This window comes from Bos taurus, chromosome 24 (assembly GCF_002263795.3).
Source record: "Bos taurus isolate L1 Dominette 01449 registration number 42190680 breed Hereford chromosome 24, ARS-UCD2.0, whole genome shotgun sequence".
In the NCBI taxonomy this organism is placed as follows: Eukaryota; Metazoa; Chordata; class Mammalia; order Artiodactyla; family Bovidae; genus Bos; species Bos taurus.
The window spans coordinates 33,132,578-33,143,186 of record NC_037351.1 but is presented as its reverse complement, the minus strand read 5'-3'; positions in this window follow the sequence as shown (position 1 = coordinate 33,143,186).

Genomic DNA, 10,609 nt, shown 5'->3' with positions numbered 1-10,609 from the left:
CAGTATGACTTTTGGCTTTCCAGCTTTCTCCCAAACATAGCTAGCTCTTCGAGGAGTCAAGACCAAATATAGTGGAAAGATAAAAACACAGCAGATGGAGGAGGAAGTAGGGTATTCATTACAGAATAAATGAGTGAGCTACTACTTATAGCTCTAAATTTTTTTTTTCTCTCTACCGACTTCTGTGAGGGAAAGAACATATAATTAGAATGTTAGATGCAAAACCATAAAAACAGTGTCTGGGTAAAGTGCTAGATGATGATCCAAAGTTTATGAAGAATGTGGGAAACATCAAAAAGGGTTTGGGAAGTTTATTAGGAAGAAACAGATGAGTCCACTGCTTAAAGTGTTAATATATTATTACTAAGTACAAAAACAACTAATTGCCTATTTCATCTTCAGGTGGTATTAAATTTGGAAAAGGATAAAACAAATATTGGACAGAGCAACTGAAGTCTGTTCCACTAAATATTTTCTCCCCTAAATCCATATGAAGCCTTAACCCTGATGATGACAACTGTATTTAGAAACAGAGCCTTTAAGAAGGTGTAAATATTAAGTGAAGTCATAGGAGCCCTAATCCAACAGGACTGGTGTCCTTGTAAGAAGAGGAAGCTACGCCAGAGATCTCTGTTCATGCAAGCACAGAGGAAAAGCCGTGTGAGCACCAGGGAGAAGGTGGCTGGCTGTATTCCAAGGACAGGGGCCTCAGCAGATGTCAACCCTGCACTTTGATCTTGGATATCTATCCTCCAGAACTGTGAGAAAATGAATTTCTGTTTTCTAAGCATGCAGTCTGTGGTACATTGCTGTGGTAGCCCGAGCAGACTAATACATGACCCCAGGTAGATAAATTGGCGGGTGGAGGTCGGAAGGGCATCCTACTTCTTCAGCTAAGTTAAGAATTTTGCTAAGGTAAAAAATATCCGAGATATTTGGGAAATTATTTTAAAGAGGGAAGGAGGTATATGGTAAGATAGTATATTGCACATACAGAATTATTAAAATTATGTTGTTACCACTTGAGCTTGCATGAATTTCTAAAAGAAAAAAACCAACCAAAACTGTTAAGCAGGGCTATTAAAATAGGGAAATGCAACAATAAGAATTTGGACATTAGCTCTGTCTGCCACAGCCGCTCCCCCACCCCATAAACTGGAAGAGTATAGACAACATGGTGTTAGCTTTAGATTAGCTTCAGAGCAAATCTGGTGAATCACTTATCAAATTTGATTCAGGAGACTCAGGACTTTCCTATCAAGCATAGTTTATTCAGTGTTTTTAGCAAAGACTTGATGATATAACAGATCCAGTTATCAGATTCATGAAATGACAGGAATCTGGGAGTGAAATATGCCAAGACTTTTGACTGTTCACCTGTTGAAAGACATTTGGATGATTGTCTCTGGTTTGTGCTGTTATGAATAAAGCTGCTATGAACATTTATATACAGGTTTTTGCACAGAAGTACAGTTGCTGACTTGAATGACAGATGCATGTTTTGCTTTGTTAGAAACTCAAACTTAACCATGTTACACTCCCACCTGCAGTGTTTCTCAACATCATCACCACTGTTTTGTATAATCAGCTTTTTTTTATTTTAGCCATTCTAATAAGTGTGCAGTGATATTTAGTGATATTAGTAGTAATACTGATGTGAACTTTTTAGAAACATAATGGGATTATCAACATTGAATATATCCATGTCAGTCCTTGGTAAGGGAACTAAAATCCTACAAGCCAAGAGACGCAGGAAGAAAAAAAAGATCGATGTAACTCAGTGAACAAATATTTTCCACGTGACTGATGCATGATGTTACAAAATCCACTTTTGAGTGTTCTGCTTTTAACGTATCTCCACAAATTCTTTAACACCCCTCCTTTCAAAAGGTAGAAACAAATTTTCCTCTTGAACGTGGATTGTATTCAGTGAATCTAACCAACAGAATGTGGCAGAAAGGATGGTGTGTGACTTCTGAGGTTCATTCATAAAAAGATGATCCTGCCTTGCTCTCTCTTGGACGCTGTTGCCCTGGGGGAAGCCAGCTTTTGAGGACACCTCCAGAAGCCTGTGGAGAGTCTCAAGTGGGGAACTGAAGCCCTTGGCAAACAGCCACACAAATGAGGTTAGAAGCAGACCCTCTCTCTGTGTCTTCAGTCAGACCTTCAGGTGACAGCGGCCCCAGGCCAACTTTGTAACCACAACTCAGGGGGTCCCCTGAATCAGAACTACCCAGGGAAGCATACCCAAACTCTTGTGCACGGAGACTGCTAAATCATAAATGTGTGTGGTCTTAAGCCATCAAGTGCTGTGGGTCATTTGTATTGGAGGGATAGATAACGAATACAAAGGATAAGAGATTCAAAGTTCAAGAAAGGGACTTCCCTGGTGGTCCAGTGGCTGAGACTCTCTGCTCGTAATGCAGGAAGCCCAGGTTTGATCCCTGGTCAGGGAACTAGATCCCACATGCTATAACTAAGAGTTCCCTTGCCGCGACTAAAGATCCTGACTGCCACAACTAGACCTGCGTGCCCAAGGAAGCTGGAAGATCCTGTGTGCTCAAACTAACACCTGGCGCAGCCAAATAAACTTAAGTAAATACTTTATTTAAAAAGTTCAAGGAAGACTAAGAATTTTAAGGTAACAGTACAAAACATTCACTGATGCAGTTTCAGATTCCATGTTGCAACTACCATTTAAGAAATTGATTTGGGTATTGGTGTAGCATTTTTTAAATCACCTTTATTCATTTTTTAGCATTTTATTTTATATTGGAGTATAACTGATTTACAATATTGTGATAGTTTTAGGGGGGCATCAAAAAGACTCAGCCATACATAAAGAATATCTACAATAATCTGAAAAGACCACTAATTTACCCCTCTTTTTTCAACTACTTGGCTGCAGGAGGCCAGATTATCCTCATATACTTCAACTAAAACAAGCTGTCTCAACAGATTGAATATAGAAGTAGATATGAGAATTCACCATTGTGAATTGTCAGACATTAAAGAGATTTGCAAGAAAACATAAAAATGCCATTTTTCTTACTGAAGTTTTGGAAAATACAGTTACTTTTAACTTGCAAATATTTGTATTAATATGTTTTGTTATTTTTTAAGAGTTGTTTTAATTTCACAGTTTTCATTTTTAATAGCAATAGATGTAACTCAGTCAAAAGCTCACTTGAGGTCTTCAATGATTTTTGAAAGTAAAAAGATGTCCTGAGGCCAAAAAGTTTGAGAATGGCTACTGTCAAAGATCCAAGCTTGAGAATGTATATTACGGAAAGCAACTAGAATTGGTCTTGGAAATCTTGTACGTGGATTAGCCGAAGAATTTGAAGGTGCTTAGCCTGGAAAGATTTAGGACCTAACAGCTAGCTTCTGAAATGAGAGTGTATTGATTTGTTATGAAGGCAGTGTAGAAAGGGAGTTAACAGCAGGAGTAATCAAACAGACCTGTATTCGAGACCACTAATGGCTAAAGCTGAAACTCCAGTACTTTGACCACCTCATGCGAAGAGTTGACTCATTGGAAAAGACTCTGATGCTGGGAGGGATTGGGGGCAAGAGGAGAAGGGGACGACAGAGGATGAGATGGCTGGATGGCAGCACTGACTCGATGGACGTGAGTCTGAGTGAACTCCGGGAGTTGGTGATGGACAGGGAAGCCTGGCGTGCTGTGATTCATGGGGTCACAAAGAGTCGGACACGACTGAGCGACTGATCTGATCTGAATGGTTAATAGCTCTCTGATTTGAACAGTTAAATCATTTTTTTCTCTCTTCCTCTTTTTTCTGAATTTTATTTTTTAAACTGTGATTAAATATACATATCATAAGATTTACCATTTTAACCATTCTTTAAATGCAGTTCAATGAGATTAACAGCATTTACATTTTTTATCCAACCATCATCACCATCCATCTCTAAAATTTTTTTTATCTTCCCAGACTGAAACTTCACATCATCTAAGAATAAACTCCCCATTCTCCCAATCTCTGACAACCACTATTTTACTGTTTCTCTGATTTCAGGTACTCTAGGCACTTCGTGGGGCTTCCCCAGTGGCTCAGATGGTAAAGAATCTGCCTACAATGTGGGAGATCCAGGTCTGATCCCTGGGTTGGGAAGACCCCCTGGAAAAGGGAAGGCTACCCACCCCAGGCACCTCATATAAATATTAGCTTATGCCTGGCTTATTTCACTCACATAGTGTCTTCAAGTTTCATCCAGGTTGTCGCAGGTGTAAGAATTTCATTCTTTTAAAGGCTGGATAATAATCCATTGTATGCACATGCCACATTTGTTTTATCCATTCATCTGTCAGTGGACACTTGGGTTGTATCCACCTCTTGGCTGTCCTGAATAATGCTGCTGTGAACATGAGGGCCTTTTTTCATACTGTTCATGGGTTTCTCAAGGCAAGAATACTGAAGTGGTTTGCCATTCCCTTCTCCAGTGAATCACATTTTTTCAGAACTCTCCACCATGACCCGTCCATCTTGGGTGGCCCTACACGGCATGACTCATAGTTTCATTGAGTTAGACAAGGCTGTGGTCCATGCAGTTAGATTGGTTAGTTTTCTGTGACTGTGGTTTTCAGTCTGTCTGCGCTCTGATGGAGAAGGATAAGAGGCTTATAGAAGCTTCCTGATGGAAGAGACTGACTGGGGGGGAAACTGGGTCTTGTTCCAATGGGCGGGGCCATGCTCAGTAAATCTTTAATCTAATTTTCTGTTAATGGGTGGAGCTGTGTTCCCTCTCTGCTGTTTCAGTTCGGTTCAGTGACTCAGTCCTGTCCTTTGCGACCCCATAGACTGCAGCAAGCCACGCCTCCCTGTCCATCATCAACTCCCAGAGTTTACTCAAACTCATGCCCATTGAGTTGGTAATGCCATCCAACCATTTCATCCTCTATCATCCCCTTCTCCTCCTGACTTCAAACTTTCCCAGCATCAGGATGTTTTCAAATGAGTCAGCTCTTCGCATCAGGTGACCATCAGGTATTGGAGTTTCAGCTTCAACATCAGTCTTTCCAATGAACACTCAGGACTGATCTCCTATAGGAAAGACTGGTTGGATCTCCTTGCTGTCCAAGGGACTCACAAGAGTCTTCTCCAACACTGCAGTTCAAAAGCATCAATTCCTCGGCGCTCAGCTTCCTTTATAGTCCAACTCTCACATCCATAGATGACTACTGGAAAAACCATAGCCTTAACTAGATGGATCTTTGTTGGCAAAGTAATATGTCTGCTTTTTAATATGCTGTCCAGGTTGGTCATAACTTTCCTTCCAAGGAGTAAGCGTCTTTTAATTTCATGGCTACAGCCACCATCTGCAGTGATTTTGGAGCACAAAAACATAGTCTGCCACTGTTACCACTGTTTCCCCATCTATTTGCCATGTAGTGATGGGACCAGATGCCATGATCTTTGTTTTCTGAACGTTGAGCTTTAAGCCAACTTTTTCACTCTCCACTTTCACCTTCATCAAGAGGCTCTTTAGTTATTCTTTACTTTCTGCCATAAGGGTGGTGTCATCTGCATATCTGAGGTTATTGGTATTTCTCCCGCCAATCTTGATTACAGCTTGTGCTTCTTCCAACCCAGTGTTTCTCATGATGTACTCTGCATGTAAGTTAAATAAGCAGGGTGATAATATACAGCCTTGACGTACTCCTTTCCCTATTTGGAACCAGTCTGTTGTTCCATGTCCAGTTCTAACTGTTGCTTCCTGACCTGCATACAGATTTCTCAGGAGGTAGGTCAGGTGGTCTTGTATATTCCTATCTCTTTCAGAATTTTCCACAGTTTATTGTGATCCACACAGTCAAAGGCTTTGGCATAGTCAATAAAGCAGAAATAGATGTTTTTCTGGAACTCTCTTGCTTTTTCCATGATCAAATGGATGTTGGCAATTTGATCTCTGGTTCCTCTGCCTTTTCTAAAACCAGCTTGAACATCTGGAAGTTCACGGTTCACATATTGCTGAAGCCTGGCTTGGAAAATTTTGAGCATTACTTTACTAGTATGTGAGATGAGTGCAGTTGTGCAGTAGTTTGAGCATTCTTTGGCATTGCCTTTCTTTGGGATTGGAATGAAAACTGACCTTTTTTAGTCCCATGGCCACTGCTGAGTTTTCCAAATTCGCTGGCATATTGAGTGCAGCACTTTCACAGCATCATCTTTTAGGACTTGAAATAGCTCAACCAGAATTCCATCACTTCTGCTAGCTTTGTTCATAGTGATGCTTTCTAAGGCCAACTTGACTTCGCATTCCAGGACTTCTGGCTCTAGGTGAGTGATCATACCATCATGATTGATTGGGTCATGAAGATCCTTTTTGTACAGTTCTTCCATGTATTCTTGCCACCTCTTCTTAATATCTTCTGCTTCTGTTAGGTCCATACCATTTCTGTCCTTTATCGAGCCCATCTTTGCATGAAATGTTCCCTTGGTATCTAATTTTCTTGAAGAGATCTCTAGTCTTTCCCATTCTGTTGTTTTCCTCTTTGCACTGATCACTGAGGAAGGCTTTAGTATCTCTCCTTGCTATTCTTTAGAATTCTGCATTCAAATGGGTATATCTTTCCTTTTCTCCTTTGCTTTCTCCCTGCTATTTACCTGGGGCCAAACTATGGTGGAAGTAATGAAGATAATGGTGACCTCCTTCAAAAGATCCCACGCATGTACTGCTACATTCAATGCCCCCAACCCTGTAGCAGGCCACCACCGACCCACGCCTCCTCTGGAGACTCTTGGACACTCACAGGCAAGTCTGGGTCAGTCTCTTGGGGTCACTGCTCCTTTCTCCTGGGTCCTGGTGCACAAGGTTCTGTTTGTGCCCTCCAAGAGTCTATTTCCCAGTCCTGTGTAAGTTCTGGCGACTCTGTGGTGGGGTTAATGGTGACCTCCTCCAAGAGGGCTTATGCCATACCCAAGTCTGCTGCACCCAGAGCCCTTGTCCATGTGGCAGTCCACTGCTGACCCATGCCTCCACAGGAGATGCTCAAACACAGTTCTGTCTTAGTCTCTGTGGGGTCCTTGGGTCCTGGTGGGCACAAGATTTGTTTGAGCCCTCTGAGTGTCTCTGGCAGGAATGGGGTTTGAGTCTAAACATGAATTTGCCCCTCCTACCGTCTTGCTGGGGCTTCTCCTTTGCCCTTGGACGTGGGGTATCTCCTCACAGCTGGTCCAGTGAAGCGCAGCCACTGCTTCTGACCTTGGATGTGGGGTACCTCCTCTTGGCCTGTTGCTGCTACAGCGGCAAAATCACCGCCCCCAAAATGACTGCAGATGGTGACTGCAGCCATGAGATTAAAAGACGCTTACTCCTTGGAAGGAAAGTTATGACCAACCTAGACAGCATATTAAAAAGCAGAGACATTACTTTGCCAACAAAGGTCTGTCTAGTCAAGGCTATGGTTTTTCCAGCAGTCATGTATGGATGTGAGAGTTGGACTATAAAGGAAGCTGAGCGCCAAGGGATTGATGCTTTTGAACTGTGGTGTTGGAGAAGACTCTTGAGAGTCCCTTGGACAGCAAGGAGATCCAGCCAGTTCATCCTAAAGGAAATCAGTCCTGAATCTTCATTGGAAGGACTGATGTTGAAGCTGAAACTTCAATACTTTGGCCACTTGATGTGAAGAGCTGACTCATTGGAAAAGACCCTGATGCTGGGAAAGATTGAAGGTGGGAGGAAAAGGGGACAACGAGGATGAGATGGTTGGATGGCATCACTGACTCAATGGGCATGAGTTTGAGTGGACTCCAGGAGATGGGGATGGACAGGAAGGCCTGGTGTGCTGCAGTCCATGGGGTCGCAAAGAGTTGGACACGACTGAGTGACTGAACTGAACATGGGGGCACAATTATCTGTTTGAGTCCCTGCTTCCTTTTGTTATGTGTGTATGCTAAGAGCTCAACATGTGAAAAAACTAAGATCATGGCATCCAGTTCCATCACTTCATGGCAAATAGATGGGGGGAAAGTGGAAACAGTGGCAGATTTCATTTTCTTGGGCTTCAAAATCACTGTGGACAATGATTGCAGCCATGAAATTAAAAGACGCTTGCTTCTTAGAAGAAAAGCTGTGTCAGATCTAGACAGCGTTATTAAAAAGCAGAGATATCCCTTTGCCGACAAAGATCCATCTAGTCAAAGCTATGGTTTTTCCAGTAGTCGTGTATGGATGTGAGAGTTGGACCATAAAGAAGGCTGAGCACCAAAGAACTGATGCTTTTGAATTGTGGTGCTAGAGAAGACTGTTGAGTCCCTTGGATAGCAAGATCAAACCAGTCAATCCTAAAGGAAATCAATACTCAATATTCATTGGAAGGACTGATGCTGAAGCTCCTGCTGGATCATTTAGTAATCCTGTTTTAATTTTTTAAGGACTCACTGTAAAGGTTTCCACAGCCACTGAACCAGTATGTTTTATAAGTCTTATGTGTCATAGGTGAGATTCCACTAAAAATGTAAGCTCTATGAAAGCAGAGATTTTCATGGTTTTTTCATTAGCAGGAACCCCAGCACCCAGAATTGTGTCTTAGGTCCTCATTTAATTTTTGAATGAATTAATGAACAAATGCCTAACTAAATAGTAAGGGAAAGGAACTTACGCTGTAAAACATTTTCTAATTTTTATATCCAGCATCTTAACATACCTATGTAGCCAATGGTGGGCATCTGAAACTTTGTTTTGTGCTCCACCTATAATTACGTATATTTGGAATCTACTTTTTACTGCATCCACTGCCACTTCCCTAGTGCAAGTTAGTGTTTTAACTCTCCCTGCTTCTGTTCTTGCCTATCTCACTCCTCGTTTCGAACAAGTCTCAACACAGCAGCCAGAGTGATCTTTTTTAAACAGAAGTTAAATCAGGTCACTTTTCTGTTCAAATTACATGTAATCAGGCTCAATTTAAAACACATCTTTACAGCTATTTAGGAACAGAACAAGTTGTTTGGCAGGACGTGAGCTTCTCACCACCCGAGTAAGTAGACACGGGTTAGATGCTCTCATAGTGCAGTACAGAGGAACATAAGATAGTTGGTTAGATTAGCTAATTGTTATGGACCTTCTTATGTGTTCTGCTGGGTTTCCCAGGTGGGGCTAGTGGTAAAGAACCCTCCTGCCAATGCAGGTAGATGTGAGAGACGTGAGTTCTATTCCTGGGTCGGGAATACCCCCTGGGGTGAGGGCATGACAACCCACTCCAGTATTCTTGCCTGGGGAATCCCCATGGACAGAGAAGCCTTGCAGGCTATAGTTCATAGTGCCACAGAGAGTTGGTCACTACTGAAGTGACTTAACACGCACGTGTTTTCTTATTTCTTTTTATGAAGATAATGCACATTTATTTTTCTAAATGCAAATAATACCAAAGGCAGGAGAAAAAAAAATCAGAAATTACCACAGTACAAGAACCATCATCAATACTATACCTAACACTTTTTGTATACACATATACAGGCTAACACATATATGTAAAGAAACATAAATTCATGTATAAAATACTTACAAAATGAAAAGCAGGTTGTACAACAGTAATATATAATCAAGATTTGCCAGTAAAGAAAGGCACACAAACTTTTAAAAACAGTTCCTTTTATAAAACTTACATTTGTTTTAAAAACCAAATGCAATTTGAAAAGTTCAAAGAAGAAAGTGAAAATATGCTGGGCTGAGAGAACCACTCTAATAGTGTTGATACATATCCTTCCAGATGTGTCATAAAGCCTGAAAAAGACTTTAAAGACAGCACAAAACAAAACTCAGAAAAACAGAAAAGCCTGTGTGTTTTGTGTTTAGGTTTCAGAAACTGTCACAAGCACCTTTTAAGCTACTGTGGGAAGAAAATATGCTTGTAAAGCTGCTTATCTTAAACACCAGACATACACTGAGCTTTCACAAGCCCACAATGAAATAAGAAACTAATTATGAACTTAGAGCTGATTCACTAACACTGGGGCAGTCAGGGCAGGGCAGGTGACTCTAACCCACCATAGACTGAGCTGATTGGAAGCAGCCCCTGTTTTCCTGTCCTCCTGGGTAGGCGTGTCCTTCAGGGCATCGCTGAAAGCCTGGTGGGTGCTAGCCCTGCTCCTCCGTGGCGGCCCTGAGGTGTCTAAAGATGCATTTTGCTCTGTTTCAGCATCTTCTATCTTTCCCCATCCGCTCAGTGCCCCAGCCTCTCAGCCATCACTTTCACAGCAGCAATTTCATAGTGGAACAAAGTGGCAGCAATGCCCGCCAGGCCGTCTTCTCTGGGCCTACTTGCTCCCCAGGATCATGGCTTCTCGGGCTCCAGTTGCTTTGGGAGCTCTCCAGCACCTTCAGGAAAGGTACAAGAAATTTTTAACAAATCATTTTAAAATGCAATTTAAAATTCTCAATAAAAGTGATTTTTTAAAGACATTTATTTATGGCTGAGCTGGGTCTTCTTCGCTGCGCACGGGCTTCGTCTAGTTGCTGTGCAAGGGCGTCTCATTGCAGTGACTTCTCTTGTTGCAGAGCACAGGCTCTAGGCGCGGAGCTGCAGTACTTTCGGCACATGGGCTCAGTAGTTGTAGCTCCCAGACTGTAGAGTGCAGACTCAGTA